The sequence below is a fragment of the Bombus bifarius genome, unplaced genomic scaffold, assembly GCF_011952205.1.
Source record: "Bombus bifarius isolate JDL3187 unplaced genomic scaffold, Bbif_JDL3187 scf7180000009536, whole genome shotgun sequence".
NCBI classification, from domain to species: Eukaryota; Metazoa; Arthropoda; class Insecta; order Hymenoptera; family Apidae; genus Bombus; species Bombus bifarius.
Genome location: NW_022885184.1, coordinates 256,219 through 266,437, shown reverse-complemented (window position 1 = coordinate 266,437; position 10,219 = coordinate 256,219).

Below are 10,219 nucleotides of genomic sequence, written 5' to 3'. Positions count from 1 at the left end.
TAAAAAGTTCAAGCGCTCCAGTCACTAATGACCACCGTGGCATCACAGGAGAAACCGTGGCCGGTCATCTATGAGCAACGTGGCAGTCAAAGTGTTAAAGGGTTGAAATACACCTTGTGTACGTGTGTGTCTATCACCTACTGCACAAATATTGTATACATGTCCACTTCCAGAAATTTCGAGATTTAAAAATTCAATGGTTCTTCGTACTTAAATGAAAGTCTTTCGCATTGTCTTTATCTTGATCGATGCTATTATAAAATTGCTAGCAAATTCTGCATCGATTCTTTTTAGGAACATAAAACGAGCGACAAAAGTGGATGATTGTTCTTGAAAGTGTATGCTAAATACAATAAACGACTATATTCTTTTTGGCAAATTATTTGTGAAGTACCGACGATCGTTCAGGTGATCACGGACTAGTTGTCCACCTTTTCAGAAGAGAAAAGGGGATAATGTTTCGAATATTCGATAAACACGCGTATCCTGGCAGAAAATCAAGAAAATTGGTCCACAGCGATACTCCGGATATCGATCAATTTCTACTTACTTCCCATTCCCTACCGTAGTATGTAGGATCTTCAAAAACACGTAAAAGGGAGGTTTTTGACAAGAGATCGTAGAACGTGTCACTTCGATTCGCTGTACATTTTGTATATAGCTATATACTTGTTGCGTAGTTAAACCTTGTTAAGCTGTAAAACGTTGTACCTGGAGTTGTACCAGGTGAACGAAATATACTTCATACGTTGAAATAGGAGGTTTCGTTCATACGGTTTCCAATAAACTTCTATAGCAAGCAGCAGTTTTAAAAATAAGAACATGACGTATAAAAGTCATTCATGACTACATTCTCGGTACACGTGATCCTCTCTTACGTGAAATAATAGATTTATTATCTCCGAATAAAGGAAATATCGTACTTTAGCAGTTTAAATCTTTCTACTGCTGAATATACATATACGTATACGTATATTTCTGCGACAGGACGCTCTGAATAAATTTTGCGATTATCATTACTCGGCTTCATTTAATAGAATTCTTGGCCTAGATGATGTGCGAAGATAAAGCAACGTTCAGATGTCTTGGAAATCCCCTTTCCTCCTACGAAATTAATTAAAACAGATATTAAATAAATTTTATATTTCTAAGGTAATATCTTCAATAAAACATTATCGATTAATCACAATATACTCTATGTCCGTGAATTTGATATCCGGTGAATTTATGGGTTCAGCAGGGCGGACGCGCATTTCACAGAACGTATTATTATAGTTTTAGCAGTGAAAGGGTTAATATCAAAATTACTATAAAGCAAAATCTTAAGGGCAATAAATCAGTTCGACCTGTATTAAATTATTTATTAATTGTATAGAATGGAACACGCTTCAAAGATTTTAATTATTTCGACACATATTGTCGAAATCAATGTTCTGAGTAATTTCAGGTATATGACACATGTATATAGTGATGTAATATGGCTGTACGTGTAGAATGGCTCAGCTAAATAAGATTACGTAAATATTAGGTCGTCCAAAAAGTTCCTTTCGTTTTATAAGGAAATAATGGATGCACAACATTTTCCGTTTTATATTATTTTATCGAATTACGTATGATCCATTTTGTTCTATCAAGATAAAGATCACAACGTTTGATAGATTAGGTTTCATGTTTCATTGTATAAAGATGCATCGTTGTAAAAGATGTGTCTGCAAAAGAAAGACACTTTTCGGATAACCTAATAATTGCTTTATTTGTTGTCGTATGATTGTGATACAACTACTCGTTTCGTTCACATTGACTTAAGACACCGTAAAGTCAATGATGAATAGGCTATCTTCTTCTGTCACAAGTTCAACATCGAACTTCGAACTTTCACGGTAGTGAGATATTTTGATATTGGCTTTTCAGGATACGCAATCACGTTTTGTCTTTGCACTTGCACTTTGCACTTGCATTCCGGGCCAACGTTTCGTAGACATTGCAGTCTACTTCTTCAGGGTAGACCTGAATCTGAGGATGTCAGCCCTCACTGTCTCCATTTATACCGCGCGATGTTTCGTTTGGCTGATCAAACTGACGACTCAACTCGGAAGTTCCAACCGGATGCTCAATCCGGACGATCTTAGCGGAAGTTGTTTAATTTGATTGGCCAATCCAATAAAAAAATCAGAATGAAATGTTGCCAGCTCGGCTTGATGTTACGCTGTATGTCCCTGTTCGAATTATTCGAATTGTCCGATATTTCGATCGCCTCGCGGTGTTTCCTGGCGAAGTATGTGGCTGTTTTCGCTATTATATGTATTTTTACTTTGTTGTTTTTTCGAGGTATACGGTGTAACTTGTCTCGATATGATGTTCTGCAAGGGCTGATTCACCGAAATGCTTTAAGCGAATTTTGCCCTGCTGTTCCTTCGTCCTTTGGCCAACCATTCTCGAAAAATGAAGTCTACCCTGAAGAAGTAGACTGCAATGTCTACGAAACGTTGGCCCAAAATACAAGTGCAAAATCTAAATATGATCGCTTATTCCGAAAACCAATTTCAAAAGTTCATTATTGTCCGTATATTCATTAGCGTTAACTTAATTTTTATTACAAAAGGAAATGGTCTTCATTCTTTTACTTTGTTATTCCGCTTCAACATTAGAATTAATTAAACGTTATTTTTTGCATTTTTCTGCTTTTCTTGTATGTCTGCCAAATCATTATAGGAAAATGACTATTCTGTATGGGTACCTTTTGTGCTTTATTTTCTATAGGTAGTGCATTTTCTTCCTGTTTTTCTTGATATTGCTCTTGAGAATGGCTCTTAAGATATGAGAATTTATGGACGATATGATAGGGGAAAGGAGGTAATCAGAGTAAAATTCAGAAAAAGGAAGCAAAAGAAAATGAAAGAACAAAAAATGGGCCACTAAAAGCTTCAACCTTTTCAACTTCAGTTTTTAAACATTCAATTGCAGTTCTTTGCCAAATTTGAAAAATTATTCATCATCCTGGGGACCAAACGATTGTAGCATAATGTACACGTATATTATTTTACCAAAATTAATTGATATGCTTGATGTTAATTATATAGAACATATTAAATTATAAAACTATTTATCAAAGTTAAAAATCTTGTGAGTAGTTAACGTCGATATAAAAAGAAAGCTAAAAGGAATTTGAAGTTGATATACCTGAATTATAGAGCAAATAAAAATGATTATCAGAAAATTTTTAACTATCTTACTAATTCTTTACTAATTGTTTTACTAATTAAGCCACTAATAAAGTTCTGGTTTTTTTTTTAAATTACAGGAACGAAAAACAGAAGAGATGTAGAAAGAAAGACACTATATTCATCAAAATATTTACTTTCACACAATTACTTTTATCTTTTCTTCGTAGAAAACACGCTCATAAACATCGGTTTTATAAGACACAATGCAACAAATCTTAATAACATCACTTTAACTGCAGTATGCGTTAGGATTATTAATAGTTCGAAGGAATAATGAAGAAGAAAGAAGAAGTAGACACGTACGAAGTTTCCACAAGTCTGAATCTTGCATTACATATAGGAAATGCGGTTTCGTGTTATCGTATGGAAGCGAATGGCTTTGTGGTTTACCAACGTTGGTTATTTTTCCACAAATGCTTTAAAAAGCCGCTGTAATTGGTCACGGTAAATATCCACAGAAATGGACAATTCCAACTGCAATCGCCAACATACTTTTCTTTGATCTTTTTTTAAACTGAAACACTAAATAGACAGGCTGTAGACGCACTGTTGAATGCCTAACGTTCTTCATTTTCCAAAATAATTTTCCACATTAAATTTCATAAAACGGTTATCTAAACTCGTTTTCTATTAATGAAAAGATAATTGCGTACGATAATGAACGAACGAATATAATAAAAAAATTATTTCTTCAATTATAAGGTACCATTAAATTTCTAAAACTGTCTTTCTCGAAAATGCTAAAAATGGATTTGTAACATTCGTGCAATAGGTCATCGATATATCATGTGTTGCTTCTTTATAATTAGACGTTTACCTATGAACACTTTAACATAATATAGATACTTACAAAATGTGCTATATAATATATATTGTACGATATAACGCGCTATATAGTACGCTTCACATGGATGATTCACTCAAGTTTGAAACGGGTCTTATCTCGTAACGTCTATAATGTAGCGAAGATGTAAAGTCAATCAGACGTCAAAATTTATGTTAGGAAATTTACATGCGCTATGTAGCTGCTTCCTGTGTAGTTAGCCTGTTATCGAAAAACTTGGAATAGTGCATGCGAGCGCAGCGTCAATCAATGCCACTACTTGATACGTTCATTTAAGATCTGGCTATACCGTGAAATTCCCCGTACATCTGCCTCGCTATCTCCCTTTTTCTTCAACATTTCAGTGCGTTGAAACAACAAATACCTGTTGTTTGTCAATCGCTCATGCGTATTCGCTCCGTACAGTTCTGATTGCGATTTTCACGCATACAGAAGGTTGTGTAATTTCATGCTCGGAATAACATCTCAAATTCCTGGATGCGAGGAATTTGCCGCGTAAAGTCCGTAAACGGTGGTAGATCGGCACTGCCTTCATCTTGTGTAGGAACACCACCGCGAGTATTTACTTATTACTTCCAGTGACCGACGAAGGTGATCAACAATTCAGGATCAGACTGCAAGCAGGCACATTACCATCGCTCGAGACTAACAATAAGAGCGAAAGTGAGATTTGTAAAAGCCCGTCTCACAATTGATGTATTTACCGCGTCTTAAGCCTTGCTGCTTTCTCTAAAATCCCATCCCTTAGCGATAAGTTTAATCGACCAAAATATGCTGCATAATTCTAATTTGTCCGGAAGAATAGTTAGAATTCCGGAAGAGTAGATGAGAATAATATCAACAGTCGTGTTTTTTTTTCTGAGCAATTCCTTTTTAATTTTAAGTAAAATAAGGGAACAGTTAAGAACGCTGTAAAATTTTATATCGCTATATCTGGCTGTAATTAACAAACATGTGCTGAACGTGATACTTCAGAATACAAAATAAATCTGAAATTTAATACGCAGATATGCTACTTATTATTTTAAGAGGGACAATAAAGTTTCAGATTTATCTTTTTCCGCAGCTGCAAGGAAGGAAGGCGCAATTATAAACATTTAAGCATAGAGGAAGCGTTTTGATAGCCTCAGATAGCTTTTTTTGTATTTGAATAGGAAAATATTTTCTTGACTATGAAAAATATCTTATCTTTGTTCCAGAGAGAAATACATTTCCGTTGAATTTGGTGACTGGATATTGATAATTCTGAAATCTCTTTTAAAGCGATATTCAGAAAGGAAACTTCCAGAGTCAGCACTCGAAAGAATTGAATATTCGTTGCCATCTAAGCTGAACTTTTATTATATTATATGATGATAAATTTGTATTCTTTATATCAGCGAATTAGTTAATTGAATTAAACGATTACGTAAGAATTAGGACGACATATTTGCAATTCATTTAAAATACGAGTTACTTTAGAAACGAAATATTTTTATCTAGGTTCAATCAAGTTCTGTTGTGAATTTATCTAAAATTAAACATGTCATTTCTCGGCTTAAGCCATAGATTTTGAGAAAAAAGATACACACGACCGACGATTAGTTTTGATTTTTGATGTGGCAAACGAAAATGTACACAGATTATTTCACAGGAATAAAGCAAGTAAACATGAAAATTTTGGGATAATAATAGCTTTGAATTTACTTTTTTACAATATGCATGAAGCATGATTATTTTATTTCCCTACGTTTTAACGACGCGCTGTTATTTTGTTCGAAATGATTAGCTCCAAACCGCTGTATGTCACACATCTGTCTAAACTAATACAACTCCCTAAAATGTTATTTCAATTATATTTAGATGAGACGATTGCTTTCAAAAATTTATCTGTCCTACATTTTATTTTCATTTGTACATTTGTATTTTACAAATATGCGGTAACGATCAAGATTGATACTTTATCATTCCTGTTCGCTTATTGTCGTTACTATCGTTCAGTGTGTACTAAGTAGTTTTTCAATACGATACTATTCATGAATACACAGAACACACAGATATGATTCTTGCATTTGCAACATGCGGTGGCAACCTCATTGGCATGCGCTGCTCGTTCTTACAATATCCAAATGATAATATTTATCGCGTTTAGAGAAAGAGAGAGAGAGAGAGAGAGAGAGAGAGAGAGAGGGAGAGAAAGAGAGAGAGAGAGAAAATTATGCATTTCGAGGAGATTATTTATTACTTCTAGCTATTATTAATTTATTCATTACGATGTATAAGTTTACATAAAAAGTGTTTCATTGAAAATATGTCCTAATATTACCTGCTTAAAAGATAAGCAAGATGATTAGTAAGTACTAGGAGTGTTTTTTATTTTTAATAAGTTTCAATACGGGTATCTCCTGTACAACGCAATTCCCATAGAAAATGGCATGTAATTAAAATTATTAAATACAAGTGTTTTTCATTTTAGTAAGCACATGTATTGTCTCAGTTTGCACACGGGATTTTGGAATATTGAAATTTTTATTTCACTTTTAGCTCGTGGAATAATAACCCTTTGCACTCGAATGTTTCTTGCTATAGGGAAGTAGCAACGTTTTTGATAAAAGGCTTTTCTGGTAAAAAGTCGATGATATTTTTGTTCAACAACTGGCGTATATAGAAATCATAGATAAATTAATAAAGCTCAGAAAATTTTGCCAGAAATTTCTCGTTTAATAGTTTTTAGCAGCGGTGAAAAACAGAACAATATTAATATTAATATGCAATCCTTTCGATTAATTACTGATTGCTTGAAACCATATCGTAAAATATGTATTGCTTAAAAATTTTAGAAGCTAATCCTATTTTTCATATTAATTTGCTAATCCTAATTTCATATTAATTAATTAATCATATTAATTTTCTTTCGTATAACATGGATACACATAGCATGGCATTTTTCCGGAACCTAACTATTGTATAGTTATGCAGAAGATGCCTGTATTGTACATAAGTATGATAAGTACATTTGGACGTTTAGCATCATGTATTTATTATTTGTACTTGAATATTCGCACTTAGGAAGTTATAAATTGTTGATAGCGTTTTCTTTTTTATCCTAAACAACATTGTGTTCTTCATATTAAATTACGAACTTAATAAATTAGGTCTCGAACGTGAAAGGAATTCTGCCTTGTATTACAAATGCCTCTTACTGATTGTATTTCCCAAGTATGCGAACATTTATGTAATATATCTCTATAAGTAAAATTCAAGCGATGTTCAATCTGCAGTTCACAGTGACCAGAATAGCATTTCATCGTGACCTATGAAACATTTATAGTTGGTCCAAAAAATTTCTCACTTCCCGGTGGAGATGTACTGAAATTTCATGGTGAAAAATTACATTCTGTTTTATTCCGAGGAATTTCAGCTATTGTCCTAACAATTTAGGGAACTTGAAGCGTAAGAATTCAGAAGAAGAAAAAGAGAAAGCTAAGATACTGTCAAGAACCAACCAACCAAATCAACGAAAACATTAAAACTCTAGCTGTATCGAAAATGCATAATTGAAATAACAAGCGAGTGTTCTAACGTCCATCAACATGTATTGTAGATGTTATGCATCGCATTTCTTACGAAGCTTGCTTCGCTTGTGCACAAAAGTCTGAATAAAAATTGTCTATCCGGAAGGATTTGTTGCAGCAGTTAACGAAAATATGCTATCCGTAATGTGAAGTCTCTTGGCATAAGTCTACGTACTCCGAGGATATGATATGAAGCCATGTCATCGTATAGGATATGACATACAGTAGATCGGCCAACGTCGTGCCACGAAAAAAGATTTTTTACGATAATTTGATGTTCACCAGTTCCACTTTATTATTAGTTTTTATCCGCTTACAGCAAACTGATCGGCTATCGTAACAATCTTTACAGATTGTGAGATAACTTCGATCAAGAAGTGTCTGCTCCACCCTTTGAATAATGCATTTATGTGTGACCTGTCAATCGATGTTCTCACTGTAACGTCAAAGGTCGATACCGTTCCTGTATCATCGACGGTTACCGCAGCAGAATTCATTTCAATGACATGATACGATTTCAGTGCACGTAAATATGTTTCGGAATAAACTTTTGATTTCTCGGCTGTGGCGAATTCACTTTGAGCTTCTCATCGATATTTTAATCGAAGCTTATGCGATACTAGCTGCAGCGGCCGCCGTTGCTTGGGGAATATAGTTATTCCGTATGAATAATAACAATATCCCAGATTCATGTACACGTAAAGAAAAATTGTTTATATATTATATATATTATATTATCGAAGACAGCGAACCGAGATATCAAAGTAGGTAACAAAATAAGTAACATAAATAAACAATGCCATTAAACGTGACAGTAAATCAAAATATATCAAAGAAGTCATCAATCATCGATGTTCGCCTGACTGGAACTTGCAGCCTATTAGAGATATCTTTACTGTGGTCTTGCTATTTACGTACCGATGGCCAAGTGGTTCATGCGCATTTGAGTTAGCGGAGAAGCGAGGATGGAGGCAGATAAGGACGTACAGTACGTTAAATATACCTAGAAATAGCTTTCACAAGTTTTTAATCATACGAACGTGAGCTAAGCGAAGATAAATAGCCTACGTTCTAATCCGGTATCTGAACTATGCTTATGGCAATTTTGAAGCGAATCGGTTCGGTAGTTGGGGCATTATCGAAGGATAAACATTTAAGAATTAATCACATTCATATTTAAATTCGTGTAATTTTTGGTATACTAGTACTGTTTATTTCGACCAATCGCGGGGAGACGTAATCGCAAGGAGAGACGTCAACGGGGGTCGTAAATCCCCGTTACGATTATAACAATCGACACCACGAGTTGATCGATCCCCTGATTTCCGTTGAGATAATAGGGGTGATTGAGGTTGTATAACCCTGTGATTCACAGAATTATAAATTATATGTTTCCAGCACTTAGATTACACTGACGGAGAGAAATAAGTAATTAACAACTTGTCGCACGAAGCTAAGATAGATATGTGCGTTAGAGCAGGGCTCTTATAATTAGATTTAGTGTATTAGTGGACGGAGCACTATAAGATATTTAAGAGACGAAGTGTATGCTCGACAATACCGAGACCGACTCTCGCGTTATGCTTAGACTGCCCCGTTGGGCATTAGCGTATACTTAGTAGTTGACTTTTCCAACGATGTAGAAGAAGTGAAGTTGAGTGACGATGCTGTGTCCGAGGAAAGCTAAGGATGGGTGTGTCTAGCGCACGGGACCATCGGATTTGTTGGTGCCGATGTTATTTAGGAGAGTGAGGGAATAGGCTTCGTTTTTAATTGGTTAAACGAAGGGTCTTAACTGCCCTCGAGAGAAAGTGGTTAGTGGGAGGAAAGTTGCAGCGTGCGTGAGAAAAACCAACTTTCCCTTGTTCAGCCGTGGTAGACAATAGTGTTTAGAAATTCCTCAGAACCAGATGTTTGTTTTGTTTAAAGGACCTTTGCAGGCAAGTGACTCGGGTTTATGACGGGTGCTTAAGGATATTGAGGGTACGCCGTACGGAAAAGCGGACATCTGGTGTCCGTCTGGCCCGCGGTGTGTGACCTGGGCCAGGCAGAGAGGCCCGGCGTAACATCCTCCCCCCGTTGAGAGGGTACCGATCAAAATTTCGTTAAAGGTGGAGTTAGTTGGAGCAGCCGCCCGACTCCTTGTTGATTGCTGATTGTCCTTATTCTGCTTGATCGGGTTGGCTCGTTGGTAGGACGAGCTGTGTGGCACGTCGTTCCAAGATGCTCGTTGCCGTATGACTTGTGGTAGTCTGGATGAGGCCGTTGTCGCCAGGGTGCCTTCGAAGATACGGTCGAAAGTCCGGTGCGTTGAGGATATGTTGTCTTCCTTGCGTTCTGGATCGCCGTGGTCATCTGCATTGCCTGGCGATTTTCTATTGCGGTTCACGAACCAGGAAGTGTCGTGAAACAGCTCGGCCCATGAAGTATCGTGAGACACCTCGTCCCAGGAGGTGTCGTTGTACAACTCGCCGATTTCCCAAAGGCACGTGAAATCCGTGTGTGGTTGCACAATGAAGACGTGAAGGAGGTCTACGGTGGATTGGGGGACAGGGCTCCCCCCGCTGATACATTCGTATCGCGCCTTCTTGATGATG